Source organism: Zalophus californianus, chromosome 11 (assembly GCF_009762305.2).
Source record: "Zalophus californianus isolate mZalCal1 chromosome 11, mZalCal1.pri.v2, whole genome shotgun sequence".
Lineage (NCBI taxonomy): Eukaryota > Metazoa > Chordata > Mammalia > Carnivora > Otariidae > Zalophus > Zalophus californianus.
The window spans coordinates 75,021,075-75,034,145 of record NC_045605.1 but is presented as its reverse complement, the minus strand read 5'-3'; the positions used below and the strand labels follow the sequence as shown (position 1 = coordinate 75,034,145).

General features: G+C 40.0%; 1 protein-coding gene across 3 annotated transcripts in view; it reads right to left on the bottom strand.

Moving 5' to 3' along the window:
• The window catches only part of NELL1 (neural EGFL like 1), an 821,645-nt gene that overhangs the window by 576,721 nt on the left and 231,853 nt on the right, over positions 1–13,071 (bottom strand). The window lies entirely within an intron of this gene.

Here is a 13,071-nt window from a genome sequence, read left to right as displayed (position 1 = left end):
ACATTCCAGGTATAATAAACTCCTCAACAGTATTTTAACACACCACATCATGCCTTACTCAGCAGCCTATTTTCTGTCATACCCGTCTGCCTTGAAGGTAACAGATACCCACAGATAAGCAATTCATAGTCCCTACTGAAATTCTTTTCTCAACTTCTATGCACTCCTTAAAAATCACTTCTGAAATGGGAAAAAAAAAAGAATTTGATAAATTTCAAAATATAGATGCCTTTCCTTCTGTCTGGCCTCCTCTTGCCTCCCTATATGCTCCATAAAATCCTACTTAGCCATTAAAACTCAGTTTCAAGTGTCTCATAACACAGAAGGTGGTTTCCACATATAACTATCCAGGGTTTGCTCCAACAACAAATAACCCCAGTATCTCAGTAGCTTAAATAACTAAATTTAATTCCTGCAACTTGTCCACAGCAAGTCAGCAGAGGTCCCAGATCACTGTAATCCTCAGGAACCTAGGTTGGTAAAACAGCCCTTATCTGGGATTGCTGGTTGCTACTGACAAAAGGAAAAAAAAAAAAAAACTGTAAAGGTTCTTACCCAACGATTAAATATTGTGGCTTGGAAGCAACACACATCCCTTCTGCTTATAACTCCTTGGCTAGAACTACCGGTCTCCTGGCAAACATTTGGTACCTACAAAGGGGATAGAACCGGAAATATCTGGCAAACGTCTCCATTGTTGCAGCTCGGACTCCCAAGATCTGAGAATGCCAGAGTCATCCAATAGTCAGACTATCTGGTAGGGCATCAGAAATGCAAAAGGGGAAGGAGAGAGAAATAAATTTGAAGATAAATTGACAACATAATATTCTCAAAGTTCTTAAGCTATTATCCTGAGAAAAGTTAAGAATTTCATAGTGCCTCTTTATGCTTATTTTATCATTTTATTTTCAAAAATACTAAATTATCTGGGGAAGACATACATCACAAAATTCTCAGTGGCTAAGGTCTCTAAAGATTTCACTCTGACTCTGGATCAGCAAAGGGTCCTAGGAAACAAGAATCTGAGCCACCTGGGCGCTCCTACTGTCCTGGTTCCTGAATGCCTGAGGAGCAGAATCTCCTGGGAAGTTCTGCAAAGATTGTTGGTTAAGCGTCCCACTCTTGATTTTGGCTCAGGTCATGGTCTCAGGGTTGTGAGACTGAGCCCTGCATTGGGCTCATGTGTTGGACCATGAGCCTTGCTTAAGATTCTCTCTCTGCCTCTCCCTCCCATCCTCTCCGCCCCCTCAGGAAACACACACACACACACACACACACACACACACACACACACACACACACACACACACACACACACACACACACACACACACACACACACACACACACACACACACACACACGAAGAGGTATGCAATGGGCTGACCTAAAGATCACTTACCAGCCCTAACCCTGCTGGGATTTAGATCCTCATCTTTAAATGAGAATTGTAGGGTCTGTTCCATAACATAATAAGACCATGAAATAAGATAACATATGTAAAATCACTCAAACACAATGTCTGCCGTATAAAAGGGAATAGGAATCGCCTTTCATCTGAGGCTTATAACTCCTAGCAGAGCACACAAAAACAAGTGCTTCGGAAATGCAGGGAAAGAAGGGGAGGGAAATCTCTCTAAAACATTTCAAAACTCAGTGACTCAAATATTTCCATTTGAAATCATTGGGTATTCAGAAAAACACTTTTTTAAGTTTTTTGTTATGTTAATTACCATACATTACATCATTAGTTTTTGATGTAGTGTTCCATGATTCATTGTTTGTGCATAACACCCAGTGCTCCACACAGAACGTGCCCTCTTTAATACCCATCACCAGGCTAACCCATCCCCCCACCCCCTCCCCTCTAGAACCCTGTTTGTTTTTCAGAGTCCATCATCTCTCACGGTTCGTCTCCCCCTCCGACTTACTCCCCTTCATTCTTCCCCTCCTGCTATCTTCTTTTTCTTTTTTCTTAACATAAATTGCATTATTTGTTTCAGAAGTACAGATCTGTGATTCAACAGTCTTGCACAATTCACAGCACTCACCATAGCACATACCCTCCCCAATGTCTATCACCCAGCCACCCCATCCCTCCCACCCCCACCACTCCAGCAACACTCAGTTTATTTCCTGAGATGAAGAATTCCTCATATCAGTGAGGTCATAGGATACGTGTCTTTCTCTGATTGACTTATTTCACTCAGCCTAACACCCTCCAGTTCCATCCACATCGTTGCAAATGGCAAGATCTCATTCCTTTTGATGGCTGCATAATATTCCATTGTGTATATATACCACCTCTTCTTTATCCATTCATCTGTCAATGGACATCTTGGCTCTTTCCACAGTTTGGCTATTGTGGACATGGCTGCTATAAACATTGGGGTGCACGTACCCCTTCGGATCCCTACATTTGTATCTTTGGGGTAAATACCCAGTAGTGCAACTGCTGAATCGTAGGGTAGCTCTATTTTCAACTGTTTGAGGAACCTCCATACTGTTTTCCAGAGTGGTTGCACCAGCTTGCATTCCCACCCACAGTGTAGGAGGGTTCCCCTTTCTCCACATCCCCGCCAACATCTGTCGTTTCCTGACTTGTTTATTCTAGCCATTCTGACTGGTGTGAGGTGGTATCTCATTGAGGTTTTGATTTGGATTTCCCTGATGCCGAGTGATGTTGAGCACTTAGAAAAACACTTTCTAACCAAGGAGCCATGAAGGGTAAGTACTAGGTGCTGGAGATGCAACCATGAATAAAACAACCTCTGACTTTAAGAAGTTCCCATTCTTCCTGTGTGCCACTTCAGGAAGAAAATCCCAAATGATAAATAGGGCAGATATCCTACAAAGCTGTGTCCTCAAGTACACACACCTGTACTTTGATTATGAATAAGAGACTGAGAATTAATGCCCACGTTAGCCTGGTGGCCTTGTGAGTGTCTGCAATCAAGCATCCTCAACCAAGCAGAAATTCTACAATGAACATGTCCATGTGTACTCTAAAGCCAGAAAATGGGTTCAGGAATTCAAACTGGACTCTTCAATAAAGGGGCAAACAAGGGGTTCTAAGACATTCTCCTCACATAATCAAAAAGCCCAATTAACCAGAAGCCGCCCTTCTCTGAGCACATCATTAATCAGATTCACTGTGTTTACATTACTTACAACTTTAAGGTGCCTGGTTTAAAGCAGATATAATTTCAACACAACAAGTATTTCATTCCTTTGGGAAACATTATAAAACATGCTATTTACAAAGAAGGTAACACCAGCAGTCCCAGTGGTGGGATTTTTTCCCTAACACACAACACACAACACACAACACACAACACACAACACACACACACACACACACACACACACACACACACACACACACACACACACACACACACACACAGTGTCTTCCCGTCAGGAAAAGTTGGTATTTTTGGTAGTTTCTTATACTTTTAGTAACAATATTTCCTTTTACGGTAACATGGTTCATTTTTCTAAAAGAAAGCCACGGATTTATTATGTTCGGCCCAGTACTAAATGAGCTGAAGGGAGATTTATAAAGCAAATAAACAAAGATTTACAGTTCCTTTCGCAGAGCAGCTAAAATTATGGAAAAACTCATTGACCTTTCAAGAGAAGAACTTGTTGCGTCAACCAGAAATGAAGTGCACCTAAGAGGTTTCCAATTAATCCTTTAATTTAAATCCTTTGTCTTTTCCCAGTAAATACCCTGGTGGGGGAAGGGGGGGACACTAAATCCCATTCATTCCTTTTGAACTGGAACTATCCGTGGCTATTACGAACAGTGTGTCCGATCACACACTAAGCATCAATAATGCTGATAATAATTAGAAAATCAGGGGACTGGCAGGATTAAAAAGTGAAAGGGAATGGAGCAGACAGCAAAGTGGGAGTAGCTGATTTTGCAGGGTAATCTAGGGAGGAAGACAAGGCAGAGGACTCCTGGGTCTTGGGGAAGGAAGGGGAGGAGAATGGGAAGGCAGAGAGGTCTAGGTGGAGTATTCAGGAAGTTCTCCACAGAGAGAAACTGGGAAAGGGATCTAGGAAACAGGACTGAATCTACAATAGGGGACTGATTCCTCAGCTGCCATAGCCTAGGATCGTGAGACAAGTGTTCACAAACTGTTCCCTATCTACGATGTCCAAATTATGCTCCCAGGACCCACTACAAGGAAAGAAAGTAGAAACAGACAACATTAAAACAAAACTCACTACATTTATTAATGTGCTTGGAAACCTGCTCTCCATTTTTGTTCTTTTTTTTTATGGATACAAATAGATCTGAGATTAGGGCTGTGGGCATACCATCCATTAACAGTGTAACCTTGGGCTAATCAATTACCTTCTTTATGGGGATATGATAACAATAGTTAGCTTGTACAACTGGGAGAATGAAAGGAAACACACCCTACAAAATACTTAGCACACTGATTGTAACTGAATAGGGGTACACTCATCATCTGTCCACCCTAAGGCTGAATTAGATCTAGAGAAATGATGTGGTTTGGTACAGAAACAGCCAGATGAGGTATAAGACGATACAGGTTTAAGTCCAACATCTGAGCCTCCATTCCCCCCTGAAGAGCAGAGAACTAGGATTATGCAATCACAGAGACCTCACTGCAATACTTAACTAGCCAGGTAACCTCAGCAAGCTCCTTGACTTCTCCCTAGCCTTGGTGCCTCATCTGTAAAATGAAAATATTTGAATTTTTATTAGGGCATAATATGAAAAAGATGAAACAGCATGTCAAGTACTTAACAAAGAAACATATAAAATGTATTCAATAGCAGCAGGAGTAATTCCGATGATCCATTCACCCATTTATGCACTCGACAAGGATTTATCCAGCAACTGCTATGTGCTGAGTGAGGCTCACTGTTAGCAGCTCCACAATGAAGGAATCAAACAGAAATGCCTGACCTTTTGGAGCCTGGGCTCCATGCTAATAAAAGCATCCTGTGTACTTCAAGCTTTCAGTAAACAATGTGAGTATGTTTTACGAGAGGACAACATGAAAAGAGCTAGAAACTTGGATTAAGATTTAATTTAACTGTACTCAATAGCTGGCTGTGGATCCTGGGCATGCCACTTCACCTCTCTGGAGGTTTGTTTCCTGTTCTATAAAATATTCTAAGAATGAGAATCCATATTTCATTGGAGTTCACAGGAGATGGAGGAAATAATGTATTTGAAAGTCCTTTATAAACTACAACGTACACACAAGCTTAAGGCTCACATCTTCAGCATCATCACACCCAAACTTTAACAAAGGAGGAAAAACATAATACACTACCCTCTTAATTATTCACAAAAATTAAATTTATAATGCAGAGGTCAAATTATGAAAGATAAACCGATTTTGTAGATTTTGCATTAAATTAAGCTCCTTAAATTTTTACAACGCATTATAGTCCTGTTAGAAAATCCTTACATTTGTAAGGTAACTATCCAGAGATTTCTAGGAATTTCACCTATAAACATTACTAGAGCTGATAATACTGTAGTAAACACACGAAGGACCATTTTCCACAAGGTGTTGCACAAGACACTGGTTTTGTGGCATAGGTTTCACGTGTTATCTGAATGTGGAATCATCTTAACTAAGTGAACAGATACTTAAACATTGCTACATAAGGACTTTTCAAGACCATCATATGCAATTTTGCTATCTGGTATACAAAATGTTCTAAACATATATTTGAATAAGAAATCATTTTTCTATTCCTACTTAGGACAGGTGTGATGAACTTAAGAATGCCACATTAAATACAACTGAAGCACTTAAGTTATCCCTCCAGATTTTCAACAAGAGGGGTTCAATACTCAATCACCAATGATTAACTGGGGAGGATGTATATATCAAATGGCCTGCTTTTGACTCAGTAGATAATTTGGTCAGGCTACTATGTTTCATTGTCTATACTAGACAATAGACATTGTCTATACTAAAATGTATTATAAATTATGTTTGCAAATGAAAAACCCAACTTGAACACTATACGTCTATCTGGATATATAGATAATAGAGATACACACACATGCTAAGGAAAATCTTTTTTTTTTTTTAACTTTTATCATGTTATGTTTGCATCTATACCAGAACTAATCACACACTAAGTGACAGATTTCAGGTGTGTCTTCATGGGAGGTCAAGCTACTACTGGAATGGGCACGAAGGATAGTAATACACTTATATGTGTCCAAAAACCCTAAAAGGAAAGTCCTATTTTTTTTTATCACCTACGGGAATAGCATTAGTGAGAAATTATTCACTATAAATGAACTGCAATTTGTCCAAGTGGATTTGGGGAAAAATCCACTTTTTGGAAATACATTGAGATACCAAGTATGTAGAAAGTCCTAAAACCACTTAACTTTTTTTAAATTTAAGAATTTCAAACTTCACATTAAGCAGATTCCCTTTAACAACCTACACTCCAGAGCAATAGGAGATATTAAAGCCTCAATGTGAGACAAAGTGCCCAGTCTCCTTTGAATTCCCAGAACAGTAGCCCCGGGGAAGGGAGAGCTAACTAAAGATTCCCAGGGATCCTGAGAATGCTATTTATCAAAATTTATCTGCAATTGAGAAAGAATGCTCTGTATACCCTGCCCACTATAAAATACTGAGCTGGTGGGTCAGAAAAACAAACATTCAGAGAAAATATTATTTGTAAGAAATTTGCCACAGACTAAAACTGGAAGAAATGGACACCTAGTCAGATGTATCTTGGCAAATAAAAATGTATAACAGGAATCAACTATAGTTATTTTTCCCTGCATCACCGCATAGGATTTTGAATTCCTTTTTGTGTCAGGAGGACTGGAGGTTAAATCCAGGCTCTGTCATTTACTAGCTGTGTCAACATTAGATTTCTTTATTGACCAAGTAGAGACAGGATTAAAGAAGTATAAAGAATATAAAGACCTGCTCAGCACACTACCCGGCCACAAGGTGCTGGAGATAGAACAGCGAACAAAAGGAGCCACAATCCAAGGCCTCTTAAGTGTACATTCTGGTGCTTGTAAAGGGAATGCTCGTATCCATTCTTTTCTCCCAACCCTAAACAAATACACTTATTACTTTGTCCAACACAAAACGTGAGTTTGCACCGTGCTACAAGCATTGACAGATAAACTATCAATCTGATACATCCAATTTCTTCAACTGGGCTCAGAAAGTTCCCACTAGAGCTTTGAGAAGCCAGGTGTCAGTATCAAAAGACAAAATTCAACCACAAGAAAATAAAAATCCAGAAATGAATGGAAAGAAGTCCATGAATCTCTACAGCCACTCCTTAGAAACAAGTAGCTAAGACTGGGCTTTAGAAACCAAAAGGAGGAGGGGAAGGTTCTTATAAAGACGTGCAAGCCACAACTGGAAGACATTTCAAGGTGGCTTTCTCCACCTGGAGAAGAAACAAGATCTCTCTATGCAATGCTAAATGTCTTAGTGGAAAGAAGCCGTAGAGCACTCAAGTTCACTCATGGAATCCTACCTTGGTTTACTCACTGACTGATTCAGAAACTATTCCCTGAATTCTTCTTCCTAAATTCCCAAGTCTAGGCCGCATCTTGAGCATACAAAGATGAATCAGACACAGCCCTGATCTTTGAGTAGCTGTTAACCTAGAAAATATGTTTAAAAAAGTAAAATCCTGGGTGACGAATACTTTAACAAAGGTTTGAACAAAGTGGTATCAGAACCCAGAGGAGGAAGCCCAGCCATTAGAGTTTGATGTGGTGTAAATACAATAGCCAGAGAACTGATTCTAAATTCACTTTTCATGTAATATCCAATCTGCCCCTCACATGCAATCAACCAACCGATCCTCCTGATTTCACCTCCCACCTTCTTCCCACCTCCAATTCCACCACTCCATCTGGCCTAAATCACTGCCACACACTGACCACTGGAATTCCTGCTTTACATTCTGGTGTCCGCTGCAGCCAGAATGATTTTCCAGAGATACCGATCAGATCTTATTGCATCTTTCCTAAACCCTTCAACAACTTCCCCATAGCTGTTAGAGTAGAATCCAAACTGTGTCAAGTCTACAAGGCCCCCCAACTCTGCACTCCCTTCTCTCGATCTCCCACCTGGATTCCAGACAAACGAAACTTTCCCTTGCTCTCTGGCACCTCCAGGCCTTGAGAGAGACTGTTCTGTTCTCAACTGCAGCAATGATCTCCTGCTCATTCCTCCCATTGTTCTGCAAACTCCATCACATCCCATGGTCTCCCCCTCGAGTCTCCATGGCACCCCACACTTCCCCAGCACATATTCATCATCCCTCATAGTCACTGTTGTCCCAATCTTTCAAGATCCCTCTGATGGCATCTTTCACCCTAATTCTAGGAATTAGCCCTCTCCTTACTCCCTACTCACTGACATACATCCTGAGCCATATATCATAAGACTTAATTATGTCTGAGCATTTATTAAAATCCTATTTTGTACTAGATCCTGTCTTAGCCTTTTTTACTCTCTTGAGTTCTTCTAACAATTCTTAAAAGACACTATTAAGTATTAGACACTGATTTTACAAAGGGAAAAGGGAGAGTGATCGATGTTCACAAAATGGTAGAGCCAGAATTTCTAACCCAGGTGCACCAAATCTAAGCCAGATCTTTCCACTATAACTCTGCTATTTTTCCCTCATTATTTGGAGTGTACAATTCTTGTTTGCCCAGACAAATTTCATCAAGAAACAGAAGCCACAACAGCACTAGGCCAGTCACAAGAGCAAGGACACAATGAAAGCTTCCTGAGTTGAATTTTTTCTCAATCCTATCCAGACATTAAGCATCTTGGAGATAACTCAAGGGGTATTTTTTTAATAATCAAAAAAGTTTAAATCTACTCAATTTCTATTTCCATTTAAAACTCTACCTAGGACTTGTCCCTGAAAAATGAGCAGGGACTTTTTCTCTTTTTTCTCTTCCTTCTTTTTGCTACATAAAAATGCTAAGTACTCTACATAAAATATATGAATAATGTCTTTCAAGAAGACACTTAAAACCCTAAAATACTGCATGGTGAGCCAAAAGATGTCTGGGAGATTTCTTAAAGCGGAAGTACGTCATTGGAAAATAACAGAGGGCCACCGTCACAGGCCTGACATCTGGGTACCACCCAGCCCCTCTGACCAATTCTCCAAAGAGCAGAGTAAGAAAGATTCATCCAGGAAAATGCCAGGCCTCAGAGCCTTCAGAAGTAAGCCATGGTCAAGAATCAGATATAACACGTCTGCAAAGATTTGGGGAAATGCACCAAACAAACCCAAACACATCTTAATTATTTCAGTGATGATTTATCTCCTCAGTATCCAATGCAGCCAAGCTTGAGAACTTGTGAAGATACCAATTACTTCAGCAATGTTGCATAATCTGGCTCAGCTGACTCCAGCATCTCCACAATGTTGCCTCTCCATGTGGCTATGAGCATGACTTTCCTAACATGCCAATTCCCTGTAATGTCATCCAACCCAAGATCCTCCACTGGCTACTTCATAGCCTGTACTAGTGATTTCTAGTTTTGATCATGCATCCACATAGGTAATGATTTGGGGGCATATACCTTATATATGAAAATATTTCTTTAATAAGTACAATATATACTAATACGTTGTGTACATTATAAAACTTACAGCAAAATGAAAATTAGAATAAGATGAAAGTAAAGTTCCAATGTCTTTCCCATATCCCAGTGGATCCAGTTTTCCACCTGTTGTGATGGCTGCATCCCATACGGACGCACACCAGCCTACAGGATAAAATTGAACCTCCTTAGCATGCTTACCATGCTCTTTACCATCTGACCATCAGTCAAATCTCTGTTCTCATCTCCTACCAAACTTCTTACATTCCCGCCATGCCAAGCTTTTCACTTTGTACTTTTATATATGTTAATCCCTCTGCTGGGGATCCCTTCCCTCACACTTCCCTGTGAAAATTGGACTCCACTCAAACGCCCCCTCCTCTGGGCAGCCTGTGCAGATTCCCATTGGTAGAATGCATTGCTCTCACTAGTATACAATTCAAATCCCAGAATGGAAAAACTCCTGTTGTATTTTCAATATCTGATTACAAGGCTCCCTTCTCCTTTAAACTATGAGCTCCTTGAGGAAAGGAACTCTGATGTAATCATCTTTGAATTCCCAGAACCCAACACAGGACTCAGCCACAGTAATTTGTGGTGCTTAATTTATGTTTGTGGAAAGAATGAGATAAGATTCTAGGTCTAAGTCTTCTCTCTGCCCTTGGTAGGCCACTCTATACAATGTTGAAGACTTCATACTGCATTAATTCTAGCAGATGCCATTCACCTACAACACTGCAGATAGCCTCACTTCTATCAATTCCACAATGACTAGCAGAGGGTTCAACATAAAACAAGAGCTCAATATACACACTGGTAAATGTATAGTCAAGATTCTCCAGAGAAAATAGTATAACTCAGTCCAAGTCCAAAGGCCTAAAGACCAGGAAGCTGCTGGTGAAAGTCCCAGAATCTGAAAGGCTGAGAACCAGGAGCTCCAATGTCCCAGTGCAGAAAAAGATGGAAGTTCTACCTCAAGAAGACCAAGAAGGATTTATTTAGCCTTCCTTTGCTTTTTTGTTCCATTAAGATCCTCAATGGACTGAAGGATTCCCACCCACATTGGTGAGGGCGGATCTCTCCTCAGTCTACTGAATCAAATGTTCATCTCTTCCAGAGACACCCTCACCAACACATACAGGAACAATGTTTTACCAGCAATCTGGGTATCCCTTAGCCTAGTCAAGAGGACATATAGAATTAACCATCACAGTTTGATACATATCCAGTATATGTGAACATGTGTATGTATCTCAACCCTGAATAGCTAAATACCAATTTCTAGTCCAATTACTGCCAATGATGAAAATATTTGTTACTGTGATAATTATATAATTATAAAATTACAATTACCATAAATGTTACAGTAGTGAGTTATATTGCTTTAGCCTTCACAAAACGCTTTCACATTCAATGTCTAATTTAATCTTCACAACCAAATGGTACTATGTAAGCCTTGTTTCAAGTCCTATTTGGACCATGAGAAAAAAATCAAGACAGAGAGGAATTGGGTGACTTTCCAAGATCGCCCAACTGGTAAGTGGTAGAGCCAGGATCAATCAAGATCTCCTTATCCTTAGTTCAATATTCTTTCACTACATCACTGCCCTGAGAGTAATAAGGAAAAAAAAAACAAAAAAAACAAAAAACAGAGGCAGGGTTTTGAAATGCTAGAAAGGAGAAATATTTAAGGATAGCTGACAACCAAGGCAAACTCCCAGGCAGGACAATCTGTTCAGTCCCCATGCCTCAGTGCGCTCTCTTCCACATTCACACTGCTTTAATTTTTCACTTTCTTTTGCTATGCTACCTGAAATTTAACAGTTTGGGGATTTTCTTAATTAACAAGCATCTTCTTTAAAGAACACATTTACCTCTGGGAACATTATGTAGATATCAATCTCCTACAAATGTGTATAAGCTTGTTCCATGAACTGCTTTCCTGCCAGCATAAAACTCAAAATTCTAGCACATGAGAGGCTGTGAATGTTCTATGGAAGGAACAGGAGATGGGTCGCTTTGGCACAGAGGGTATATTGGGGACACAACAAACCCAGATGAGGTGATACAATGGAAACCACAGAGAAGCCTGGAGAAAATACAAACAATGTATAAGAGACAGTTTACTTAAATCCTACCAAGTTTCCAAGTAAGCAAGTTTTAATACAATCAGTTGAAGCCAGAAGTCCATTTGGATGGGACACAGGCAATAAACAAAAAGTAAAAAGCATAAAAGTAGTGGGGGCGAGGGGAGGGATTTTTTCATTTAGTATCTGTGGCAAGAGCAGAAAACTATCCACCAAAAACAGATTCTTTGTCCTGGGCACAGAGCTAGGCAACATTTACAAGCCTCTCTTGCAGTTAGATACAGCTAGTGCTAAATTCTGGCCGGTGGAATGTGACCAGCTGGCCCTATAAAAACCTCCCATTCATCGCCTTCTACTCCCTTTTCTCCTTCCATGGCAACTTTGGAAACCACCTATTACACATGGCAGAGCCAAAGAGGACAAGAGCCTGGGTTCCTGAATCCCAAGTTAGAGGAAAGCCACCTGCTAACCAGGAACATCCACTCGAATGTCCATATGAATGGAAATGAAAGCTTCTATTGGGTCAAGCCACTGAATTTTGTTCCTGTAATTTTTAAAATTTTATTGAGATATGATTGACATATAACATTGTATTCGTTTCAGTTATGCAGCATGATTTGATATTTGTGTACACTGCATAGTGATCACAAGAGGTATAGTTAACATCCATCACTATAGTTACAATTTTTTTTCTCATATTTGTGATGAGGTCTTTTAAGACCAGTTCTTTTAGCAACTTTCAAATATGCAATACGGTATAATTAACTACAGTACCATGTTGTACAGTACATCCCCATGACTTCTTTTATAACTGGAAGTTTCTATCTTTTGACCCCCCTTCACCCCTTTGCCAGCCACCCATTCCCCCACCTCTAGCAACACCAATCTGTGTTTATGAGCTTGGTTTTGTTTTTTAGATTCCACCTATAAACGAGATGATACACCATCTATGACTTATTTCACTTGGTGTAATGCCCTCAAGGTTCCTCCATGTTGTCACAAATGGCAAGACTTCTTTTTATTGGCTGAACACACACACACACACACTAGAATCATATATAATAGACACATTTTTCTTACCCATTCATCCCATCTGTGGACACTTTTGTTTACATACCTGGGCTATTATAAACAATGCTGCAATGAACAGCGGGGTGCATTTATCTTTCCAAATTAGTGTTTTCATTTTCATCCCATACCCAGAAGTGGAATTCCTGGATCATACAATACTTCTCTTTTTAATTTTTTGAAGAACCTCCATACTGTTTTCCATAGTGGCTACGCCAACTTACATTCTCACCAATAGCGCACAAAAGTACCCTTCTGCCACATCCTCACCAACACTTGCCACCAGT